At 38.3% G+C, this 27,155-nt stretch overlaps 1 long non-coding RNA gene across 1 annotated transcript in view; it reads left to right on the top strand.

Moving 5' to 3' along the window:
- Positions 1 to 27,155, top strand: part of LOC140533532 (uncharacterized) — a 360,271-nt gene that overhangs the window by 209,622 nt on the left and 123,494 nt on the right. Inside the window, exon 2 of the long non-coding RNA XR_011976956.1 lies at positions 22,144 to 22,194. This is a non-coding gene — a long non-coding RNA (uncharacterized lncRNA). The remainder of the gene's footprint in view (positions 1 to 22,143; positions 22,195 to 27,155) is intronic.

The following is a 27,155-nucleotide window of genomic DNA, read 5'->3' as shown; positions in this document are numbered from 1 at the left end:
GATTCCTCCCTAGAAGTTAATGACTGGTGAGATTATGGATCTGATCGAAAAGAGCGATGTTTTCCTCATTGTGTACAACGTGACACCGAGTAAGAAACATGCCTCATTCCTTAGCTCAGTGTTCTCCCCTCCAGGCAGACCTACACCAGGCCAAAAGCTAAGTGGGAAGTTAACTTACACACACTGGCATTTAAATGAAGCACATACTTCGCTACAAAACATAAAAGAAATTTAGGAAGTCTTTTTATTCCCCTCTTGCTAAATGCAGAAGAAAAGTTACCTAATGCTTTCCACCTGTCAATTTTCCCCGCATTATTCATATAACATTATGATTCATCATCAGCCTGTAATTCTCTAAGACTCTTCATCCATAGCCCTTTGTTTTCTTTTTTTTATACTCAGAGAACTTGGTGAGGTTTTCTAGATCCTTACCAAGTAGACAAACTTGACATGTTCCCACTGAATTTACTTTCCTTGTTCTTTTGACTACATCCTCAACTTATTGAGATCATCTCAAAGATAAAGTCTGGAAGCCTTCAAATCCAATCAATCACGAAAAGACCTACTAAGTATTGTTTGCGTGTTATCATCAATGATATTAACATAACAGTTATAGCATACTAAGAGTAGACAATGTCCAGCCTAGGACCCCCAGACATCACTATTGGGAAGGCTGGCAGCCTTGGGGTGAACGCGGGAGGGAGTAGAAAGACCAGGTCAGGGAATTCATCTGGGCCTAGTGAAGGCTTTAGGCTAGTGAAGGCTTAAAAGACTTAGGCATATTTCAATGCAACAAGGAACAATAACCGTGTGATCTTTTCTCAGTTTTTTAATAAATTCACTGCTGTCAAAAAGATTGTACCTCTAGTTCTCCTCTTCTGTTTTCTAAATCAGATATAGAGTAATTTGATTGCTGATTACTTCTTCACTTGGGTTTGGGTTTTTTTGCATCGTGGGTGGCACAGTGGATAGAATGCTAGATCTGAATTCAAATCCTACCTCAGATAACTTACTAGCTGGATAAGTCCCCAAACTTCCATTTCTCTCAGTTCCTTATCTGTAAAATGGAGATAATAAGAGCAACTGCCTCGCAGTGCTGTTTTGGGGATAAAATGAGATAAGTGTAAAGTGTTTTGCAGATGTTAAAGTACTATAAAATCATTATTATTATCTTTCCTTAAAAATGAAACAGTAACAAAAATCTAGGTTTAAGAACTAGACAGTACTCCAGTTGGAAATACAAGTAAGTGAAGTCCTCTGTGGTTCCATGAGAGTCTAATAAAGAAGAGGTAGGGTTGGGTTTTTCTTTTTCTTTGACCCAGATACTGTTGAATTTGTAAAGCAGGTTGTGTTCCTATCTGATATGCTAACATATAATGAATGTCCTCTACTAGAAGGCTTGAAAATTATGTTTGGTTTCAGGTTATTAAGAAAGTTCAACATAAGCTACTTGGACTCCTGTTAGAAAAAAATGCTGTTCAGATGATTTTACTTAATGTCAGGACTATCTCAAGTGCCTGGTCATGAATGGCTTTGGTTCTTCAGGTTCTTCTTGACCTGCCTAATCCTTCAGTCTAAATTCATGAGGAAAATAGAAATGCATTAAGGAGATCATGCTCCATATACAAATAATTTTTCATTATTTACATAATAAGGGAATATCATAGTTTTAGTCAGGGATTTGTTTACTCTTCAATAAAACATTTATGCTTGAAAGTCTGAAATGTCCTCAGTGTTACAATGTGTAAAGCAATTACAAACTCAATAATTAGAAAAATGCACCAGTTACTTTCCTTATGTGACTGACCGTTCTTCATGGAATCCCAGAATCCATGAGTTATAAGGGACCTTAGAGACTACCTAACCAAGAATTTCCTGAATAAGAATCCTTTGAATAAGAATGTCCCTGAAAATAGGAATTCTCCCTTTGCTTGCTGACCTCTAGCCAGAGATGTAAGTAGGCTATTATCCCACAAGTCCATTCATTTGAGCTGCAGAAGGAAGGGAGTGGGAAGAGAAAAATAGGTACAAAGACCTATGAGGGAGGGACCTGAGATACCACTCTGTGGAAATAGAGAGATGAAGACCTTGGGGCAGTCCCCGGGGGTAGAATGCCCCAGATACCACCACTAGAAAGAATGCCAGGGCAGAGAGCAATCAAGAGAAAACTTATCTGCGCTTAGGGAAGGTCTGGATCCCATTTTAGTTATTATTTTCCCAGGGTGGGGAGAGTGGTAGAATGGGCATGATATGAGGAAATGGAATGTGCATGACACAGTTATGTTGGGTATAATCACCATCAGTGTTATTGATGTGCTATGGAAAGAGGATGGAGAGACATGGCCGATTATCCTCACCTGCGTCCTAATTTTGTCTAAAATAATACCTTCTCTTGCTCACCAAATTTGGGGGGGAGGGGAGTTTGAAATTTGAAGAGAAAAAAACTCAGGATTCTCATTTGTATCTTCTTTCCCATGTAAATTTTTGACAGAATAAATTTCTCATTTCTAATTACTGGGGAGATTAGGGTTGGGGGGATTTAGTATTGACCTACATAGATAGAATGAGCAATATTCATGCCTGCACCATCACTAGATGGTACAATGGTTAAAGTGCTGGGTCTGAGATGAAGAAGACGTGAATTCAAATCTGGCCTCAGACACTTAGTAGCGATGTGACTCTGGACAAGTCACCTAACCCTTGTTTACCTTAGTTTCCTCATCTGTAAAATAAGGATGATAACAGTACCAACCTCCCAGGGTTGTTGTGAGGATCAAATGAGATAATATTTGTAATGTACATAGCACAGTGCCTGATACATAGTAGGTGCTATATAAATGTTAGCTAGCAGTGGTGGTAGTAGAAGTAGCAGTAGTAGTAGTAGTAGTAGTAGTGATGGTGGTGGTGCTAGTGTTAGTGGTGGTGCTAGTAGTAGTAACAGCCTCCCAATAAGGTGTTCTCTCAATATTTCTTCTCTCCCAAGCATCCTCCACTCAGCTGCCTAAATTATCCAAGGTTCAGGTCTAACTTGATCACTTTCCTACTTAAGAATCTTCAGGGGTTCTCTATTACCAGTAGGAGAAGATATCAACTTTTCAGTTTGGCATTTAATGCCTTTCCCAGTCTGGCTTCAAGTTACCTTTTAAGCCCTATCTCCCATTATTCTCCTTCACACATTCTATGTTAGAGTCATTCCCTTAAGTTGGCCTGCCACTTTCTATCTCTGTACAACCCATCATGTGTGCCTAGAATGCACTTGCTCCTGTTCTCCCAAAAGAATGTCATCTTCTGAACTGACTCCCCCCATTCCCCTTCAAGAGGGATGTAAGGTCCTTGAGGGGGTACTATCTATTACCTTTGTCTTTGCATCCTCAGCACCCAGCGTAGTCCCTTGAGTATATTGTAATGAGCACTCAAAATAAATGCTTATTGAATTAAATTAAATGTCTACATATCTAATTTTTTGTCTTTCTTTAAGGCTTAGCTCAGCTACCACCTTCTCTTCAAAGCCTTCCCTGATCTTCTAGTTATTCATATATTCTGTATATTTATCTATACATGTTATATTTCTCCTAAGGAATAAGGGTATAGATATTCTTTCAGTTTTTAAAAAGTCCCCAGTGACTAGCACAATTATTTCCCCAGAGAAAGAACTTAATAAATCCTTACTAAGGTGAATTGAGAAGCAACTTAGATTTAAAAGAAAAAAAAAAAAAACATCCCCAACAACTAAAGCTAACCCAAAGTGAAATAGACTACCTTGGGATGTAGTGGGTTTCGATTGACTGGAGACAAAATGGTAGCTAGGGTAGACATGGGCTTTGTGTAAGGACTCCAATATTTGTACTGGGGAGAAATTGATGATTCTTTCTCATGGCAGGCTTCTCTCCGGTCATGCCCGCACCTTACACAAATACCTCTTTAGGCCCCACACAATGAGGTGTAACCACCACCTCTGCATCATTGGAGCCTAGCTCTCCATCCGCATTGTCCCACTACCATTGCACCCCTCTTTTGGAGTCTACTTGACCAGTTTCTCCTACCTTCCAACTGGCTGCCACTGACTCTACTTGCTTCCATGGTTTTGGGGGTTGAGATTCATGGATCATTCAGGATGTACTACAGTGGCATAAGCTAGACTCTCTGGAACACTGGATGCTTCCTCCCTTGGCATGACTATAAGGAGCACAAAAGTATGACTATTCAAGTCTAATCCTGTTTCTGATCCTCCCAATCTCTCTACTTATGGAGAACAATTATTCAGTAACCTCCCTGAAGTCAAGTTTTAAGACAGACCACACTTGTAGGAAAACGTACAAATGACACTAGTCATTGTTCAGTCACTCCATCTTTTCTGACTCTTTGTGATCCCATGTAACATCTTATCCAGGGCATTTTCTTGGCAAAGGTACTGTAGTGGTTTGTCATTTCCTTCTCAAATAGATTAAGACAAACAGAGATTAAATGATTGGCCCAGGATCACACAGCTAAGTAAGCATCTAAGGTCAGATTAGAACTCAGGTCTTCTTAATTCCAGGTCTAGCACTCCATCCACTGAGTCACTTAATCATGAAAAAACATACAAACGAACATAACTACCTTTTAAAGTTTCTCCTGTTGGAACAAGATATTCTGTAATTGACATTGCAGTCTTTTTACCAATTAAGAGAAATGTTTTTTTTTCCTTGAGTATATTTTATGATTTCCTTTTCTTGTTTCATGGTGGACCCGTACAAGAAAGGAAATCCAGACGTCACCTTTTCAGCAGAAAGCATCACCCTGCTTAGTGGACTGGAATCATGAGGATTTGCCTAGCCTGTTTCCTAAAAGTCACAGGATTATAGGATTCATAATTGGAAGGGAACTTTGAGATATTCTGGTCCAACCCCATGATTTTTTTTTCCAATTAGCAAAGTGATGCCTAGTGAGATTCAGTGACTTGTCTAAGATACACAGGGAATTTAGCAGCAAATTTGGGATCTGAATCTCCTCATTCCAAATCCAGTTTTCTTTCCTCCATATGAGTGGCTTAGTTCCTATAGACGCCTGATGCAACGCGTTATTTTATATCATAGCCCCTGGTCCAGTTCCTTGTGAGTCCCCATTTCCCCTCATACTATATTCACAAAATCTTATCTGGAATCTTGCTTCTCATCTAAGCTTAGGACAAAAACAAAAGCAAACAACAAAAAAAGCAGTAAAACAACCAAAACAATAAAAAGATGGGCCTTTAGTGCAATTCCTACCATGTAGAGGTCTCAGAGTCCCATAAAAATCTTTAACTCTGCAAAACAAGATGACCCTTTCTAGACCAATAGATTCTTTCCATATTGGTCATTTTAATCCTGCCCTGTGCTACTCAAGAGTGACTTAGATAAAGACTAAAAGAAGTGAAGAAAAGATTAGGACTAACGCAGAGAAAAGAGTATCTGATCCTACTCATATCCAGAGATGGCAGAGAAAATGAGTCCTGGGAACCCAGGACCTCCTGAATACCCCCTTGGACATGGAAGCATCTTTTCTGATGTGTTCATTGAGATTATTACACATTACCTACATGCAGAAATGGAGTTCTGTCAACACCACATCATGATGCAACCATAGCAACCCAACATCAAGATGTCTTCCTGCCATCCTTGCATTTCTACACAATAATAAAGCTGGGTTCCACTGCCTCCAATTGAACACCACTGTTCTCAAGGGTCTTATTTCCCAAAATACAAGGGGCCGTTGTCCCACTACTTAGAAATAAGATGGTGGTGGAAACAAAAGCTATTACAACAAATTCATCACGGTTTATTATTCCCATCGAAGAGATGGAAAAGAAGTCTTCAGGCAGGTTGAGTCATAACATTAAAGAAACTAAGAAACAGACCTGAACAATCATTCATTTTAAGTTTACTGTTGCTGTGTACATCCAAGTTACCCTGTGAAGAAACTTGCCCAAGAATAGCAATCACCATTTTTATTATTCTCAGGATATTCTGCCACAGTTTTTCACCCAGTAAACAACCAGAGGTTGGTATTTAGCATTGTGTAGGAGGAACAAGCCTATAAATAGCAATTCTTTCCTAATGCCCCAAGAAGACTGAAATCTTGTGAAACAAGGTATTTTTATGCTGATAAAGTAAAGCATATTCTTTGGGATTTACTTCTATTAGAGATTATTTCCAACCACCATGCCATTTTTTGGTTTCCAATGTCATTAAACATATTTGCCTACTTCAGAATGACTATTTTAGCCATGCTGAAGGGGCTAAATGACAATCTCTACTTTGGGGTAAGCTCCTAGCAGATTACAGATATGAGGAGAGGATATTCTGTAAAGCAAATCCTATAGTTTAGAAGGAAGAGGGAGTAAAAGAAAAAAACTTGCTGGCACAACGTAGAAGGTCAAAAGGGTGGTTTTACTTTTGTCTCCTAATAATATACTTTCTTTTCATTTTCGCAACCTACCAGAGGCTATTTACCCAATTGTACCCAATTTGTTATAATTGGAAGGCCTGGTCTTTTCCTTGAAAACCCTTTCTCTCCACTCAGTTATGATCTCTGTGTGGCACATACAGTAAAAAGAAAAATTCCACAAACTGATCAAAATTGACTTCTCTATATAGCATCTGTGGTTTACTAACTTACTGTGGATTTTTAAAAATCTGCTGTATTATAATGATTAAAGAAATTCTGTAAGATTAAGCAAAAGTAAGCTCCCTAACATGATATTTTAGAATAAAGGTTAAAAAGCAAGTTAGCATATTGGATCCAAAAAGATCTTGACAGGTTAGAACATTAGGCTAAATATTATAAGCTGATATATAATAGGAATTAATATGAAGTCTTTCCTTTGAATTCAAAACAACCTCAGTGGTAAGAGATGGACCAACGGCTCACCTAAGAAATAGCAGAATTAGAAAAGGGGAAATATCCCAGTTTTTTAAAGGGAAAATAAAAAGAAGAAAGTGGATTCTGCAGCCTGTAGGTCATTTACTTTGACTCTGATTCCCAGAAAAATTCTAAAAACATAATTAAAGGAGGTTAGTGAACGTAAAGGAAAGGAAGTCATAATCACAAAGGACAGAGCCAATGTAACTCCTCTACAATGGGTCTTGCTAGATGAATGTTATCATCTTTTTCATAAATTATAGACTGGTAAATCAAGAGAATAAATATAATTCACCTATACTTTTGCAAGGTATTTACAAAGTCTTCCATCTTATTCTTATGGACAGATAAAGAGAGTGAGATAAGTACAGTTTGATTGGTTGGAATTAGTTGAATAGTCAGATCTCCAGAACAATCATTAATGGTTAGATATCAGCCTGGAATATGGTCTCTGCTTTGGCTCCCCAAGGACCTATGCTTACACATGTAATAATAATAGCAATAACTTGCAAGGTCTAATTTTTATAAATGAATTAAATAAAGGGATAGACACTATTCTTACCATACTTATAAATGACATAAAACTAGAAGTGATAGCTAACATGCTTAATGACAGAATCAAGAGCCAAACATTTCCCACCATATCCTCCCCTGGTAAGACCCTTCTGAAGGAACGTGTTGAGTTCTGGCCCTAGCATTTTAGAAATATTAATGCTGTTTCCTATTTATATAGCACTTTTCGGTTTGCACTGTACTTTCCACATTACCTCCTTTGATCTTCATAGCATCCATGAGGAGGGGCTATTATTATCCTCATTTTATAGAGGAGAGAGGTCATGTGGCTTGGGTCAATAAAGCACTGACCTGAAAGTCGGGAGGAATACCAGTCCTGACACTAGGACTTGGTTGCCCTGGATAAGTCACTTAAGTTCTAAGTACTCAAGGCAACTCTCTATGACAACAGGTTACAAAACAGTTGCTAACCTGCATTGGTATAGACAGTTTGCTACATGAATGCAATCAGATGTCTGGAAAAAGAAAGAAGAAGGAAAAAGGAATAATGTGAACACTGAAGTACAGAGAAGTTTATACTTCACTCAGAATCGCACAGCTTGTGTCTAAGGGAGAACATGAGCCCAGGTCTACCAAGTCCAACTCTGATCCACAGTGTCTAAGCTGCCCTTATGACACATTTGCTAGAGAACATGTAGACAAGGAAGACTGAAATGGTGAAATTAATCAAGATCAAATGATAGATTAATTGAATGAGCTATGGGTGTTTAGGCTGGAAAAGAAAATAATTCGAGGGCACATGATAACATTCTTCCAGTTTTTGAAGGGCTGTTATGTGGAAGAAGGCTTAGACTTTTTCTTGTTGGCCCCAGTAAGAAGAACAAACAACAAGGGTCAGAAGCTACAAAAAAGGCACAGGAAATCCCCTCCTTTTAGATCCAGCTATTACAAATCCCTTGATCTTCATGTCATGGTCAAAAGCAAAAACTTAATTCATTTAGGAAAATCATGGCACTATCAAGAAGCAAGAAGCAACAGATAATATAACAAATGGTCCCTGATTTCAGCTGGAATTTGTTTTCTCAATTTTCCACTCATCACCAGGAGGCTAGAATCCAAATATTCCCATTCCTCTTCCATACAGCATGAGAAAAGAAACTAGGCAGGCACTCACAGGAATGGCATTAGCAGAAAGCACAAGACTTTAGAGAAGGTTGATTGTTCTGCATGCCTCAGATAGCTGTGGGACTCTTGGGCATGCCACATCTAGGCTTCTTGAGTGTTCTACTAACTGTAGCTCAGCAGGACAGGAACAAAGATCCCCTTGACTGCTCTAGTGTCACACATGTTGTTGTTGTGTTTGTCCGTCATTCTCAAAGAGGACCATGACATCAGGAAGATGATGAGATGACTTTCAGTTGACTTTGATTGGAGGGAGGGAGGGCTGTGCAAGGTCACCAGCCTCACTTTCTCCTCTAGAGACATCTGGGTCCAGTGACCAGATATCCATCAGGATTAATGGAGATGACCCAGGATGCAATAGGAGACACTGATCCTTTTAGGCTAACAGATTCTCACTTTGAATGAGATACTCATTCAGTGAATAGGCCACTTTAAATAGATATTTAAGGGATGGTCCAGTTAATAATGAAAAAAAATCAAAATGTGAGGGGAAGACCCTCAGGGTTCCTGGGCAAAAGAGAAACAGTTAGTATTTAATATTTACATTCACTCTCTGCTAGGAGAGCAGGGACCTATTGTCCAATCTAAGAACTCCAGAGTGAATTGGGCTTAAGGCTTGGTCTTTGAGTAAGAAATCTGGCCACTGGACCCAGATGGCTCTGCAGGAGAAAGTGAGGCTGGTGACCATGCACCCAAATCAAAGTCAACTGCAAGTCATGTCATCACCTCCCTGATGTCATAGTCCTCTTTGAGAATGAAGGACAAACACAACCTGTAAGTGAGTAGCAGCTAGCTTCTCTCCTCTCCTCCCCTCTTTTCTCCTCACCTGGGGTTCTCTGCCCAGGGGAAGATACAACTCAGTGGCCAAAAGCTGCCTTTTTTTCCTTTGGGTATACTAGCTAGATAAGACCAAGTCATAAGCACATTTCACTCACATGTACAGGGGAGCAATTATTGTTTATCTCATCTTAGCTGGTTGGGACATCATTTGTAGAGTGATCCAGTCCGTCCCATCTTCCTGCTTTTTTTTTTTTTTTTAATCTCCACCACCCTATACTCATCAATCCAGAAACTATACTCTAGGCACTAAGAATAACCAGGAAAAAGAGGAAAAATGAAATTCTCCTAAAGTATCAAGTACTAGCAACATACCAGAGTATCCTCCTTTCCAGTGAAAGCCCTAGTGCTGGTATTTAGCTTTTCATTTGGGTATGTTTTTTTTCCTTCCAATTATATTAATGCTAAAGATTGTAGATTATAGGATGGTTTTGTTTTGTTCTGTTTTTATTAATTTTATAGTAGGTTTTCAATAAATATTTGTTGAATGGACTGAAGAACAACACAATAGATAAATCAGACCTTGGAAGACCTGCAATGATATAACCAAAATTTTCCTGATTTGAATGTAGAGTTTGGGTTTGTATTACAAATGGGTTGGTTTAAAGGTCCATTTCATTTAGAAATAGTCCCAGTTCTATTTATCTGCAGTCGGCTCATTGGGATTCTATGATCTGATTTAATTTAGTGACTATTTAGGCAACTTGAGCTAATCTCCCTTCATTCTCACACCTGCTGCACAACTACTTGGCACTGAATTTCTATTTCTCACACTGACTAAGCTCAGGCCATTTTTTAAAGTTAACAAATGAAGGCAATTCAGGTAGTAGAGTAAGATTGTTTTCAGTAGCTGATAGATCGCCAGATTTACTGTACAAGCTAAAATCTTCTTTCCTTCAAATCAAATATAACCAAGAAAAATAACAATACCTACAAATGAAGCCAGTGTGAAACCACTCAGCACTGTGGTCCTGGATTAATCATGTTGCTCTTTGAAAATTCAAAGCATTTAATCACCTAGCCCTGCAGTCTTTGGTTAAAATTCGTGGGCATTTTACAGGTGTTATTTCAGCCCCCAGGACCTCTGCATTGTTCAATAAGTACAGTGAAAACCTGTTAAAAATAAAGAAAAAAAATTAATGTCAAATTCAATAAAAGGATTGTAAAGGTCAAAATTTGTTCCCAGGGTCACAGTAATAGGGATGTGCATGAAAAATCTCATAGAAATGAAATTTAATTTATGAGCATTTTACTACTTTCACAAATGATTTGAGGATAAAATTAATTCTCTATTGGGCTACAAATGTCTTTTCAGGAGAAAGTACCTAATGTGAGTTTAAAAAAAGCAAAAAGCTTCCATATACATATATACATACACACATATACCTATATACACACATGCATACATACATGCACATATGTATATGTGTATCTTGGAATGCACATGACATATGTGTGCAACAGTTAAGCCTTGAGACTTGCTAGTGACACAAATTGATTCCTGGTCTCCCAAATTGTAGTAGATTCAACAAGACTGGAAAGGATCATCCAGGGTTCCAATCTTTTCTTGAGACCAGTGAAATCCTACCAGAGCGACACAATCTCAGAATTGGAAGGGATCTCAGAGGTCAAGTAATCCAACCTATATCTGAGCAGGACCATCACTCTAACAAAATATATATACCTAACAAACAATTATTCAGTTTTTACTTGGACATATCTGACTAGTGATCTGCCATTACCAATCCTTGAGGAAATTCTATTGTGAGAGGGATTCTTCTATACTGGAGTCCTGCTACCTTTTAAAAGAGAAATCAAAGATCTTAGTACTGGGGCTTGGCATCTACCTGTGGGTTTTTCTTGAAGCTCTGTCTGGTGCTGCCTAATATCAGTTGACTTCATAATTTTGAGTTTCCCTGCTTTGGGAACAGAAATTCACTTCAAACATGCGGCATCTAGCAAAACAAATAAAAGACAATTTTCTAGATCAAGAATAGACAGGTATTCTTTTTTTTTCCAGCAGAACTCTTCTTAACTGAAACCAAGAATTCCTAACCTACCCAACATTACTGCTTTCTCAGGTTTTTAGATATTCTAAACATTCACTACTTATGATTTGCCCATGCTTACACAGCTGTTGGAAATTGGTGCCAAGTCTTCCCGAGTCAAAGGCTGACCCTCAGTTGACTATACCCTGTTACCTCTCAGAAAGATATTTAGCATAATTAGTAACATAAATTATGCAATCATATATTTAGAGTAAGAAGGGACCTTAAAGGTCATTTGGTCCACCCTCTTAATTACATAAGGGAAGAAACTGAAGTGAAGCAATTTCCCAAAGTCACATAGATATAAATAGCAAAACTAGGTTTGAATTCAGTTTCTCTAACTACAAATCCAGCTTATCCCCATTTTACAGATGAAGAAACTGAGGCTCAGAGAGGTGAAATGATTTTTCTAAGCCAACAGAGTCAGGAAGAGGCAGAATCAGCCACTGAATAACTTGTTATAGAAGAGGTTCTTGTTTAGGTACTAGTTAGTCTTTGAAGTCCCTTCTACTTCTGAGAATCATACTTTCCTTTCCTAAAAACAGGTGTTCTAAGTTCAGTAAGGTCACCACTACCCCATGTTGGAAATCTATCCCAGCTTTCATTACACTGGTTCCCTTCCCCGGCACACACATATGTGTATATACAAGATCCCCCAAAGGGATAAAAAGGAAAGAGAAAGAGGGGCAGGGATAGCGTAGGGATGCCCAAAAGAATGCTGTTTGCTTATTTACAAAATGGTCTAGGTTGTCAGATTGAGAAGGTGCACGCTATGAGAATAGTTTTTAAACCAGCGCTATAGCCCCCAGTGGTTGTCCTTATTAGCCACATTGCTGGCACATACCAGCATAGCATTTTTTTAAGAAGGCATTAGCCTCAGGAGAGTGCTTGGGATCAGCTTCCCAGGCCATTCCCTACAAACCTACATGTTACAAAAACTGAGCAGGCCTTTTTTTGTTTTAGAAAAAGATATATTCAGAATACATCCCTAATTTTTCTGCCTTCCAAATAAATAATACCCATCTGTACTAATGACTGCTGGGCTTGTGTTTGCAGATGACAGCAAATTGAAATGGTGTTATTTTTTAAACACAAAAGGCCTCACGAATAGTCCCAAGCCTGGTCACAACTGTAAATTGGTATGGAAATTGTTCCCTATCACTTAAACAGCACGTTAGCCTGAGTTTATTGAATTTGTCCCAGGAATGTCTAAGGAGCCTTTTTAGTTATATCTACAGGAACAAAATTGTGCTTATTGATGGATCTTTTCAACGCAACACAGTGTATGGGCTTATGCAAATTAGATTTTCAAAAGTGCCTATTTGAGTGTTCACATTAGACCCAAATCCACTGGAACACTGAGGATAAGCATACATTGTGGAATGGGAAGATCAGATTAAAATAAAATTGAGCATATCCCACACCATTTCCCAGTCAGGATTAATCCAAGGGCTACAGGTTGACAACACATTTCCCCTTTCTCCATCTGAAGTTAACTTGAAGGCTATCTTTACACATAACCAGTTCAATCATTTTGACAGAATTAACTAGTCAATTCACATGTATAAAAGTGGGGAGGGGGGGACAATCAATACACCCAGAAAAGCATTCCAACCAGTTATTTTTTAAAAAACTGAATTGATTTAAGTGATGATTTGGAACAGACAAGTTTGTCCACATAGTTAAACACCCGACAGAATCCACTGGTTATGCCTTTAGTAAGTTATTACTGCCTTCCTTGGTTTTAGGAGACAGTTATCCATCTGCTCAGGAACTTGGTAATTGTCATAAAAATTCTTTGATATAGTTGTCCTTCAATAAAATGTGATCTCTCTGGGGAAGGGACTGTTTTAATTCGGGTTTCCTATCTCTAGTACCTAGCATTGTGTGAGACACAAAATATTTGGGTACATTCTCAATAAGTGTTTTAAATTGAATTGAATTGAGCTGGCATACATCATGTGATCATTCCTACAATAAATATTTCCTTAATATCTATTTGGGACATGACATTGTGCTTTCCTCAGTATGGCTTTTAGTCTGGTCCTCAGGATAGCTTCATTCAGTTGTCTTTCTAAAACATTATTTGGATGAATGTGTAGGAGAAAATAGACTTCTCACAGAATCAAAGGATTCCAGAGTTGCAAGGGAAAGCAGTTTGACACATATCAGAAATGAAATCCTATGTGAACATACATGATGGTTTATCATCTAGCCCCTGATTGAAGACCTATAATAAGGGAGAACATATCACATACCCAACAGTCTATTCATATACCGTTTGAGACAGCTCTAGTTTTTACTGATCTTTTCCTGTTGTTAAGCCTAAATTCAAGCAGTTTGGCCCAACTGACCTAGAATAAGGAAGACAGAGTTCAAATTTTACCTCAGAAATTACTGGCTGAGTGACTAGACAAGTCATCAACCTAAGTGTCAGTTCCCTCATCTATAAAATGGGAATAAACTCTTACCTCACACAATAATTGTGAAGATTAAATTAGAACATATATGTATATATTTTGTTTGTACATACATACATATTGCTTTATAGACCTTAAATCACTTTATAAATGTTAGTTACTTTCATCATCATTATTAATATAAAATTCCTTTTTTGCAACTTCCAACTTGTTACTCTTGGTTCTGTCTTCTGGGTCCTTCAGATACTTGAAGATAACTATCCCGTCCCCTCTGAGTCTTCTCTGTATTTGAAGGACATGTACACCATATGATCAGTCCTTCATGTGGTTGGAACTCTACAAACAGCGTGTGCTGAAGCCAACTTGACCTGGATCAGGAATGCAAATTGTTAAATTTTTGGTGGCAATGATTACATCTCAAAAATTCGTTAAGTGCTACAAAGGAGGATTTGAATTATTGTTCTATTGATTGTCTAGACTTAACAAAGTGGTGGAGGAAATGTTAATAATAGAAATTAAACTTAAAAGTGTGTCCTATATTTCCCTCAGAGAGCTAGTTGTTAAACATTTACCAGCATTTACTACAAACTCCTGGGACCCAGGCACTTATTCTTAGATAAGAAAATGTTTCTCTTTTGCCCATCATCCAGGATTTCGATAGCCATGACTATTGTTCTTGTAAGCAGGAAAATGAACTAAATCACTTTAAAAGTCTATTTGAAAATCAGGGCTGAAATTAGAAAAGATTTACACGTGAATTTAATCAATCAGAAAATGAGTCATAACCCTATCCCCCGTCTTAAGCATTCTAGTTCACCGAGGTTTTAACGAGGCAATGTAGTGGAGTGGAAAACTCAAAGCTTTTAGCCCTGGTTTTTGAAGGAAAGGAGGCCTGAAGAGAGATATCATTTTTTGTTTGATAATTAAGAAATCTTAAAGTACCTGCGGATGATCATTCTGAACATCACTCATCTTTGTCCATTTTTTCTACAGGACATGGCCTGAAAGCTAGTTGTTACTTTTTAATAAGTCCATGTTAAGTTTTTTATTCCTCCTAAAAGTTTAGTGCAGAAAGAATTGATGATTTTAAAGTCCTGAATGATTGTTTTGCAGTTAAGAGTGGTTTTCCTGAACCTTTCAATAACAAAGCTGTAAGTATTTGCTGCATGCCAGGACTCATGCTTGATGCTGGGGATATGAAGTTAAAACTGAAAGAGATACTGCCCCCAAGGAGCTTTTTAGGGGGAAACTATACGTATACTGAAAATCAAATGTAAATTAATTTCGAGGAGGAAGTCAGTAGGAACTGAGTATGATAGTTAGAGATCAAGATAGGGTTCCCATAAAAGGTGCCCCTGAAGCTGAAATTTGAAAGAAACTGGGGATTGTGTGAGGTCGAAGTGAAGAGAGTCCACTGCAGGCAATGGAACCACTCTGGGCAAAGACCAAGACATAGCAAATGGGATGTTGTACGTGGGGAACAGCAAACAGGTTGTTTCATTGAATATGAAAAAGAGATGAATCCACTATAAGCCTTCAGAGGTAGGCCAGAGCTAGACTTATAGGATTTGGAAGCCAAACAGGGAAGATTATAGTTTATCTGAGAAGTAAGATGGAATCATTGGAGCTTTTGGAGCACAGGAGTGAAGACATCAGACTTGTGATTCTGGAATATCACTCTGGCAGCTAAGTGAAGGATGGATTGGAAAAGAGAGACACTGAAGTCAGGAAAACTTATTTGGAGGCTGTTGAAATGGTTGAGATGAGACATGATGAAGACTTGAATTAGGGTGGTAACAAGGAAAGGAGAGAGGAAGAGATAGGATGTGTGTGTGGAAAAAGAATCAGCAAGCCATGGAAATCAATTGGGTGTTAGAGGTCAGAGAGAAGGAAGGGCTGCTTCCTTGATTGAAAGGATGCTAATCTGGGTAACTGGAAGAATGGTGCTATCTTTGATTAAAATAGGGAAATTAGGAAGAGAAAAGGGTTTGAGGGGAATATTTATTACAATGTATTTTTATATATTTTTAAAATTTAATGCCTTTAATAGATCTGAAAAAAGGCAAATTTTAGTATTTCTATTTTACAAGAAGAGAAACTGAGTCTTGGTATAGTTTTATAACTCATCCAATATCATTTAGTTAGTGGTAAGCCTGGGACTAATATTCTAACTTTTTAACTCTCAAAATATGGTTTTCTACTGAACTCTACTACTACCATGATGCAATTAGGACATCTAATTAGTTTATTGTATATAATAAAAGAATATAGGTCTTTATCCAAGGCTAGAGTATACTCCACTAAGACTAAGAGGTCCAAAGGGAAAGAATTAGAGTTGATATGAGGAAAAGTTTTTCCTAATAATTAGAGCTATCCAAAAAAGGAGATGAACTGCTAAATGTGAGGAAAACCCTGTTTCTGAAATTTCCTGTGTGATCATGGGCAAGTCACTCAAGCTTCTCTAACTGAGAGGCTCTGACCTCGCTGAGTTTTTTCCTCAGCAGTGAAATGTAGAGGAGTACACCTATTCCAAAGGGTTATTGTGATGCCCAAATGGCATATAAGTGGCACAGTGGATAAAGCTGGAATTTAATCAAGAGAGTTATAACCGCCTCATCAGGCTGAACATGTACCTCCATCAACAGTGACTAACGATCTGTTTACATTAATGCTACATAACTGGACATCTCAGAAAACTTGAAAACTTTTAGAGTTTTGTTAACTAAGAGTATATGCTACAACGCTACTTGTACCCTCTCTACCAACATGGAAAGAATACTGACCTTGGGGTCACAGAACCTGAATTCAAATTATGACAACCACTTACCTGTGTGGTTTCGTCAGTTTCCTTATCTATAAAATAAGGAAGTAAAGTCAATGGCCTTCAAGGTCCCTCCCAGGACTAAATCTAAGCTCCTATTATCTATCATCCCCTGATGCTATGATATTTGAGAGTTGCTAAAGGAGAATGGAATTCATCACTGGTGGGCAACCTTCTGGCAATGAGCTTTTCATCACTCAGTTTATACTTTTTTTGAACAACTATACAGCCTATTGCAAGGCTGTTATTTCCAACCTTTGCACTTTATAGGACCTATTGGAACTTGTGATTTGCTTGTCTAGCTCTACAGAGTCACATTCATACCATGATGAGGCTTCAGTGAAAGAATATTGAACATACGAATTTTAATTCAGTGAATTTAATTGGCTTGGCCTTTGTAAACATTCATTATTCAGAGGGCTTGATCACAGTAACCCTAGTTGCTTAACCTTTAATTGCCTTCATTTATTAACATTAGCAAGCTTTATTTTTTTAATACAGTCTCCAAAAACAGACTGCTTCAGCCCAGCTGCTACCTGTTTTGTTTGACAGATGTAAGGTACTGATGACTGTAGCACTAGATAGCCTAAGGAAACTCACCTGCCTGCATGGTTCTCTTGGGAGATGGGCTTTAGTTGCAGGGTGTTACTGTAACGCTTTGGGAGGATCTCACTACTTGTATCAAGATTACAGGGAAACCAAATTAAGGCCATTTATATACTGGCTAAGTGAACTGCATGATTTATGGGCACTGCCACTGAGTTGAGTCCTTTTTGTACCCCATCATTGGGCTGCTGGCTGCTGGGTCTCTGGCACCAGTAAATGAATGATATGGCAGTTTCACAGAAGTCATTGCCACTTCTGGCAATATGGCAGCATTTTTGAAGGGTTATTTGCAGCCTCTATTGGCAAAAGGGAATGCAACAGTGCGTGAAAGTCCTTCTTGGAACAATTCCCAGCAATGAGTATGAATTGCTTGTTTGCAGAAATTGTGATCTCTCCCCAGACAATGGCTATGTCTTGAGAGTTCAATCAAATCAATGTAAATATGGTTAAAAGGCAAAAATAATGTTGTAAAAATACCCAGTGTCAGGAAGCTTTAGTTCAGTCCCTGGCTCTGAAGCAATTTTGTAACCAACTCACAACCTCTGTGAACATCAGTTTTCTCATCTGTAAAATGGTCATAAAAATACTTGTGCTCTCCACTTTCTGAGGTAGTTGTGAGGAAAGTGTTTTGAAAACCTCGAAACCCTAGGTAAGTGTGAATTATTATGACTTCAGCAAACCGCCAAGAAAGCAAACAGGGTGCCGAGGGGTCAGACTGATTCCATTGTCCACATAGCCAGAATATGAAGACTAATCAATGTTAGTCTGCTACTTCTGGCTTCATGAACAACAGAGCCCTATCAAGCATGAAATCCAATTGCTTGACAATCAACTTGCAAACTGTCAATCTGATTGCTTTCAGAAACTCAACCAATGTGTTAGGCAACCATGGAGGTTTCTGTCAAGAATTTCTATCTAGTCTCAAGTTGCTGTTCACTGTGCAGAAGGCAAAAGTAGGCTATTAATTTGTAACAGCTTCCAAATGTGAGTTCTTCCAAGCCACTGGATAGAAATGCACTGAGAGTTGAAAGGAATGAAAGGGGTATATGGATGTATCCAGAAGCAAAAGATAAAAGATTTCAGCTTTCACAAGTTTAAATCCATCTTTGTTGAGTGGAAAGTAAGCATCACAATCATTCAGTGAGTGCTGACCGTCCTCAGAACACGCTGGGTTCTGTAGGGGCCTGAGGAGATGGCAGGGTGTCTATCTGCAAAGAGTCTGCAATCTCATTGGTTGGGTCACCATGCCAGTGAGGTTTATTACCCCTCCTCTTGCATGTTCTCTCTTTCTTTGGCATTTCTGACAGTTTTCTGTCTTGGTTCTTCTCTGGCCATCGTATTGCTCCTTTTTTAGCCTCCTTTGGTGGATCACCATCCACATTCTGCCTGCTAACTATGGGCATCCCCTAAGGATCTTTCCTCAGTTGTTTTCTCTTCTCCCTGTACTCCCTATCCTTTGTTAATCTCATTAGTATTCATAGTTTCAGTGATCATTTCTATGCAGAGAACTCCCAGTTATATATCTGGTTCATTATCTCCTGAATGCCAGGCCTTTTCATTTCCAACTACGTAGGGGAGGTCTCCATATGGATATTCCACAGGCACCTCAAACTCAACAACTTCAAAACAGATTTCATTATCTTCTCCCCACCCCCCCATCCATCCCTCCTCCACACTTCTCATTTCTGTTGATTGCATCTCCACCTGCCTTGTCAACCACCTAAAGAACATTAGAACAATCCATGACTTTTCTCGTTGTCTCACTTTATATCCAAGTAGTTAACCTAACTGCTGATCTCATCTCCACAGTGTCTCTTACTTCTGTCCTCTTCTCTACATTCACACAGCTTCCACCCTAATTCACGCCCTCATCTGCTGGACTTTAAACTGTTGCAATTGCTTCCTCATGAATTTCCTTGCGTCCACTGTTTATCCCTCTCTAATCTATCCTGCACATAGTTGCTAAATTGGTATTCCTAAAATGCAAAATCAGATCAAGTCACTCACCTGCCCAAAACTTTTCAAAGTTTTTCTACTATTAAAATTCAAGATCCTCAGTCTGCTATTTACAGCCCTCCCCACTCTGATCCACATGGATCTTCAAAGTCTTATTTGAAATTGTTTCTCTTAAACTTTCTTCCTAGCTTTGCTCTTTACAAATCATTCCTTCTCTCACTTCCTATTGCCTTTGTGTGAGTGGCCCACCATATCCAGAATTCATTCACTCCCTCCTCCTCTCCATCTAAGAGAAGCCCTAACTTCCTTCAAAACATAGATCGCATGCTACCTCATATAGAAGAAACCTTTCTGAGACCCCTTTTAATATCACTTTTCCCCTCTTGAAATGGCATTCTATCAATTCATATCTCCTTTATATTTACTTACTTGTGTACAGGCTGTATTCCTCAAGTGAGAGTGAATTCCTCGAGAGCAGGAAACAATTACACTTTTTGTTTTCATATGAATGAGGCACCTAGGTGGTACTGGGGATAGAGTCCTGCACCTAGAGAAACACCTGAGTTCAAATCCAACCTCAGGCCCCCACTAGCTTTGTCACTTAATCTCTTTCTGCGTGCTTCAGTTTTCTCATGTATAAAATGAGAATGAGAATAACACTTACCTTCTGGGGTTGTTGTGAGGATCAGATGAGATATTTGTAAAGCGTTTTGCAAACCTTCAAGTGCTATGTAAATACTAGTTATTCTAATGATACCTAGCATGTGCCTTGTACAAGGTAGGTGCATAATAAATGCTTATTGAATTGATTTGAATGACTTGCGTAATAACTTAAGGCCATTTGTCATAAAATCCATGGATTAGGGTCAAACCACAACAAATGAAGAAAGCCAGAACTCAAATATTTGTTAGATCTAGTTTATATAGTTCTACCCACTTCAGGCATGCAAGGAGTGAGGGAAGGGGGGAGTTTGGGTTCATAGTGAAATAAGATGAATTTCCAGCTCTATAGGTAAAGCAACAACGAATGAAACACATCAAATACTTATGTGGCCTACTCATCCACTCTAATGTGTACAGAACTTAGGGTTAGGAGAACCCATGATGATGGTTTCATTTGATCAGTCTATCTAAAATGAAATATCTTTAAGAGAAGTCGTGGTTATCCGTTTTATTCATTTCATTGTGCGAATGTTACGGAAGTTTTTTTTTATTATTAGATATTAAAGATACTCTCCAATTTCCAGGGAGGAAAATATATTTTCTAAGCATGTAGAGAGATGCTTTCTTAAAAAGGTTAAACATTTTTATCAAATGTTTTATTTTATTATCTTCAAGCCTCAGCTATCAGATTTTCCCATAAACTAATCACTCAAAGAATTCAGTCCCCTGGAAACTGTGATGAGGAAGCTCCATGAATGATCTTGACTTACATAGCCTTACTGTCTCTCTGGGTCATGCCTATGCGCAGGGCTAACCCTAGAGACAAAATTGTAACATAAATGAAGTTTATTGTCAGTTCCCCTAACCCAGCCCCTTCCTGCATATTTTCCCCCCTTGATGGCCCTCAATCTTTACCCATCAAACTCATGCTCTTTTCCCACCACCTGTCTCTCTCCACCCAATCAAAACCAGCTCTCAAGAAAGGATTTGAGAAGCATGTACCAGTATTAGGCATCAAGTATGGCTTTTCTCCAGGATATTTCCATTTAAACAACTGATAAGGACCCACTTTGGCCTTGGTCAAAGGAATAAAACTTTAATTTTGACATGTTAGGTATCAGATAGACTAATTTTTGACAGGGTTTCTTTTATGTCTAGGGACTTTAACCAGTGCCACTGAAATACAATCACATGGGCATCTCCCTCCCAGCAGAAGCAGCTGCAGTATAATAGAAATAACAGTGGCTTTGAAATGAGAAGATCAGGGTTGGGAATGTGTCAGTCCTGATACTTCCTGTCTTTGACCAAACTACTTAGCCTCTGAGAGCCTTGGTTTCCATATGTGTAAAATAAGGATAATAAGACCTGTCCACCTCATAGGGTTATGGATGTGAAAGCACTTTGTAAAACCCTATGTAAATACCAACATTTCATTTCTTTGTAAAGCCAGCGTACTCCAGTGAACAAATAAACCTCTGCATCTACATTTATTTCTACATCTACTAGATGTGGTGTGAATGAATTGAGATGTAAAAATGTTTGTTGGATTGAGCACATCTGAAATGCTTTGAGCATTCAGGAACAGAACTGCTTTTGTTAATACAAGGTTGTGTCATTTGACCATGAATTGAAAATGCTCTAACAAGAAAACAAAGTACGTATAGGAAACAGGTTTCATTAACCATAATGCATCATCTGAACAGAGTGACTAGGCATTATTCAGGATTCTAGTGCCAAGGAAGTCCCATATTAAGCCACTAGACTGCCTTTCCTTTGACATAAAGGCATTGATTTTTCCCTCTTGTTCCTCTTCTATTTAAAAATGGGGGAGGGAGGGGCAAAAGCCCACAGGTTCCAAGGTAAGCGTTTCTTTGATCTGTAGGGACGTCCATTCTATAAACACTAATGTTAAAAACACATTTTTTTAAAACTCTAATGAGAGCTGAATCAGTCACATGCGTATACCCCTTCCCATTTCAGTTTATAATTCAGCATTCAGTTCAGATGTGTGGAGGGGGAGGTTTTCATGAGGGCAGCCCAGAGAATTAGGCCCACCTGCTTAATTGGTATGCATTTCCTTAATTCCAACTAAAATCTAAGAGAAAAATAAGCAACAGGAAAAATAAAAGAAAACTGCAATTTTTAGGGGGGTTTTCTAAAGATAATGGTTTTTAAAAATCAGAGAACCAATTTTTTTTTTATCTTCATTGATATTTAGGTCTACAGAGCTAGAGGAATAAAGGGGTAAAGAGTTTGCCCAGGCAAAAAGGTAAGTCTCTCTTGCTGAGAATTTTTGATTGACAGTTTGAGTAGTAGCTACTAACCAGTTTGTGCTTGTGGTTTTGTCCTTTGGCTTTCATTTTCTGCTTTTTAATTTTTATGATACTGAAAGGTTTCCTGTCATTTCCTTTCCGGGTTTTTTTCCTATCCTTTATGTTGTCTTTCCTTTTTTCTTCTTTTACCCTTCCTTCCTTTTTTTTTTTCTTTTTGGTTTACTTTAGATCTCAACACACTTTCTCTTCCTATCTTGTTTCCATGATGGCATATTAAATTTGACTTGTTCTTAATTTATTTTTGCATCTGTATTGGGATACTATTACTCTTGTCTCATTGTTGGGTCTTTTTTAGACACATATGCTTTTAATTTTCTTTTCATTCCATGACTTAAAAATAACAAACAAGGGCTGTCAGAAGCATTTTGCTCATGTCTTATAATGTTCTGGGAATAAAGTCCACTGATTCACTTTTGAGAATGGAAGAAGTCTTATTCCTGGTTCCCCAGTGGTCTCCCAAAATGACAAGATAGTTTACCAAGCAAAGATTAACCTCAATGTCTTTTCTGACCTCAACTGATATGCCTCTTTCCACACCACATATAGCTATCAGGACGGGGGGGACAGATAAAATGTGCTTTCGCTTCCTTCTGGCCAGGGCTATTTGAAAAACCAGAACCAAACTTAAAGCAAAGAGTCATTCTCTCTCTTAAATAATTTAACACTGCAGCTGAGCTATCCCTATTCCTGTATCCAGCCATCGTGGAGATTTATAGGGCTGCCTAGTGGCCAACAGAGCCCCAACGATGCATTGAAACTAATTAGCCATTCTCCTGACCATCATTTCATAAAGATTGTTCACAAACCTTTTTTTTCTGTCTTCTGAGGGGCTTAAATCTCTTTTGCAATTCAATGCCAAGGTCTGCACACTCTAGAGCATTGTTAATGAAAGATGATGCCTATTAATAGCACTTTCATTCATTAGGGTTTTTTTTAATTTCTTTGGGTTGTGTTGAGTTTTATGCCTGTGAATTTTTTTTCATTTTTCATTACCTTTCATATTTGTGTTTCTTTTCAATGTTTTAATCCAATTACCAGCCCAGTAAACAAGCATTTGTCACATCTATAGTAGGTGCACTGAACTGTGAGTGGAAGTGATTTCTGATTACAGACAGGCTAATTTTCAAGGGACAGGAGGAACAACATGCAGTGAACTGAATGAAAGAATAATGGAACATACCTTGTTAGGTGACATATGGTACAGCATTAGAGCACAGATGGGGAATAGAGAAGTTACTTAATACTAAAATACATATGCATCACATATCTAATGGCCATAGACAGAACTGGTTCTGTATTGAATCTCTCCATCGATGAAAGAGAAATGTTTACTTATTCGTGGTATAGTTTATGAGCAGGCATTAATCTATGCATTAGTCTCTTGTAATCGGGGGAGTACATAAGCCGTAGTTGGAGATATAACAGTGAAGACAAAGCAAAATTGTTACATAGGCAAAGCTGCTCTTTTCTCTGGCAGTTTGCTCTTCTGTTACCTCTTCAGTTGCCCAGAGCCAAAATACCCTCTTGAGTGGGGGCAAGACTTAGAGTCAGGAAGTTTTTCAGTCATTTCAGTCTGACTCTTCATGACGCCATTTGGGGTTTTCTTGGTAAACACACTGGGATGGTTTGCCATTTCCCTCTCCAGCTCATTTTACAGATGAGGAAACTGAGGCAAACAGTGTTAAGTGACTTGCCCAAGATCACACAGCTAATAAATATCTGAAGCCAGATTTGAACTCAGGAAGATGAGTCTTCTTATTTCAGGCTGGGCGCTCTATCCACTGCACCATCTAGAGTCAGGAAGACCTAGAATCAATTCCTACCTCTAACAGGTTGTTGACTCTGGTCGTGTCATTTAATTTCTCTAACTGTGAATGTATAAAGGACCAATGGCACTTTTGAGTGCTACTAATCTTTATCAGAAACTGCTCCTTTTTTCTCTCTCTCTCCTTAGGGTCATCCACTTAAGCCACCTCACCCACATATTCAGGTCTGTTTATATGCTTGTATTTAAATGAAGATCAAAATTTCAAGGCCAAAGGGATGATGCACCTGCCAGCCAATGAGTGGAAGAGAGAGGCAATTGAGGGTGACTAGGAGGAGAGACAGAGATAGGAACTGAACTTGGACCTTTGTTTACACTGGTATAAGGAAATTCCAAATAAGGAACTCCTAATAATGCAGATCATTACCTTCTCTCACATCATTTTTATGCTAACATGAAGGCAAAAAGGCCTGTCTCAAATGTCAGCAGTTTCGGGAAAATGGCTGAATTCAGCAGTTAGATGTACCCGCTGTCCCAGACCTAAGATACATTTGGAGTTGGAATCTTAGCCTAGGTATTAGGAGAAAGTAAGTCATTTTCCTTCTTCTGCTGTTCAAAATAAATGGAGGTTTCAGAAATGGAAACCAGAATGCCACTGAATTAAGTAGGTTTTCATGCTCTGCTCCATAACCCTGAGAAGAAAGAATCGTAAATTATAAAGTCATGTAAAACAAATGCCAGAGTATGACGAACCATGTTATCAGCAAAAGAGACTCAAAACTGTCATCTCTCTAGCTAAGTCTTTGTCCATTGGAAATGGAGACCTCCCAATGCATTAATAAATTTCATTTGATCATGGCAAAGCCTACAAAAATAGGAAAGCAAACACAAATGATCCCCAGAGAACATAGTATCAAATTCTTGATAACTAAATGGATTTAGAAAATATTGTCAGGACAAGTGAAATCCATTGATTAGAACCTTAGACTTGATAAGGACATAGTATTGTCGAGGTGAGTCTCTTTGCACTTCGTTGCGTCTTAGAGAGGCCAAGAGATACCTACTCCAACATCTCTCCTTTAATGTTGTTACTCAGAATAGTCAAGTCATACTTTCATAAAATATAGAGTCCAAAAATATGACATGTTTCTTGCTCTTCTTCATGTGAAAACTAAATCACAAATATCTGTATAGCACTTAGAACATATTTAGCTGCAAAAATGACAAATAAATTATGTGCAATAAAGAATAAGGTTTAAAGCTTTATGTCACAATTCATTGTAGACTGCAAAATACAGAGCCATAACACAACAGGAACCTAACAACAAAACACAATAATTTATGTAAACCCATCCCACCACTAACAGAAGACATCTTAGGCAGACTATAAAATTATTGGACACCCAAGTTCTAAGGTTTCAACCTTAATCTTTGAGCTTATTTCAGCAATGTATCATACAATGAGACCTGAAAATCAGAGCCTAATGGACTTTTGCATCATAATTTTGTAATAGTACTTGTTCTCTGAACCCTGGCTAGAAAGGAGTGAGATCTGTGTTTCCTAAGACAAAAATATCTATTGAAATGAAAAGGAAGGGTGAAACACAAATAAACATATTGCTAAATTAAAACTGACATTTGGATCCTAAGTAATCTAGTCTGTCTCTCAAAGTTGATCAGATTCACTAGATAATTGTTTAGCTCTCCACCTTGTCTTGTACATATAGACAGACAAGGTAAAAAAGACAGCGATTTTGATGAAAGTCAGTCTGAAACTGGACCATTTGAGAGATGCTGAATTGGTGAGACTGGCAAATCTGTTTCTTCTCCACAGCTTTGTTACTTACAGGTAACCAAACCCAAACCTAAAGCAAAGAATTTATCATTGATATCGTGTTTGCAGTATTTTGGTATTTAGTCTGTCAGGGAACATTTATTAAGCACCTATTATATTCCAGACATAGTACTAAGTGCTAGGGACAAAAAGAAAAGCAAAAGATAATATTTGCTGTCAGAGAGCTCATAGACTAATAAGACAGACAATAGGTAAATTGCTATGTAATTATATAATATATACTATATCATGCTATTCTATTCTGTATTATATTCTATTATAATATATGCATATCCACACATATACATGTATAGATATAATATATTGTGACATATTATGTATATGTTTTTATAGATTATACATTTCTATATATGAATAGTAAATTGCAGATGATGACAGCGAAAGCACTAGCATTAAGGACTCCCAGGAAAGACTTCGTGTAGATGTAGAAGTCCCTATTTTGGCTGGAACTTGCAGGAAAATGGGAAGGAGAGATGAGGAAGGAGGCAACAATGGACTGGACACAGCCAGTGAAAATGCCTAGAGTTCAGAGATGGAGTTGTCTTGTTTAAAGAACATCTAGGAGACCAGGGCCATTGGATCACAGAGTATGTGAAGAAAGGTGTAAGAAAACTGGAAAGGTACATGGAGTTTGGGTTATAAAGGTCTTTGAAAAAGAAATATATTTTATATTTTATCCTGGGGGTAATAAGGAACTACTCGAGTTTATTGAATGTGACATGGTCAGATTTGTGCTTTAGGAAGATCAGTTTGATAGCTGACTGGAAAATGAATTGGAGTGGGGACTTTCTGGCACCCACCCAGGGTCATAGACTTAGGCATCTATGTCTGTAGGTTTGGGTCATTTTGTGACCTGCATCAGTGCCTGCCCTGGTAGAGAGTAACTGAGATTTGCTTTAAGGTTTATACCTTGATACTCTGATGCCTGGTACTTTGACTTGATTTAATGGTCTACCTGGCCTATGGACCCTTTCACCTCCCTGACTTCTCATAATTGTCAGCTCCTTGACCTGTGGCTCTTCTAAGAGGATTCCTGATCTTTTGTCTCTGTTGCCCCCTCCTACCTATGTTCCCACACTCATGCCTGCCTCGTCCAGTGTCGGTGTCTTCTTAATATTCCTTGGCTTTCCTGTCCAATGTACTTTGAGAATCACTCTACAAGCTGATGATAGCGTAAAACAGTCATTTTTATCTTATTTTTAAAAATAAATGTCTATAACTTATAAGCAATTGCCCCAAAAACCTAATGCTCATTGTTTCATATACCTTAGACATTC

The sequence above is a fragment of the Notamacropus eugenii genome, chromosome 3 (genome assembly GCF_028372415.1).
Source record: "Notamacropus eugenii isolate mMacEug1 chromosome 3, mMacEug1.pri_v2, whole genome shotgun sequence".
In the NCBI taxonomy this organism is placed as follows: Eukaryota; Metazoa; Chordata; class Mammalia; order Diprotodontia; family Macropodidae; genus Notamacropus; species Notamacropus eugenii.
The sequence above is the reverse complement of the archived record's forward strand: the minus strand, read 5'-3'. Positions and strand labels throughout refer to the sequence as shown.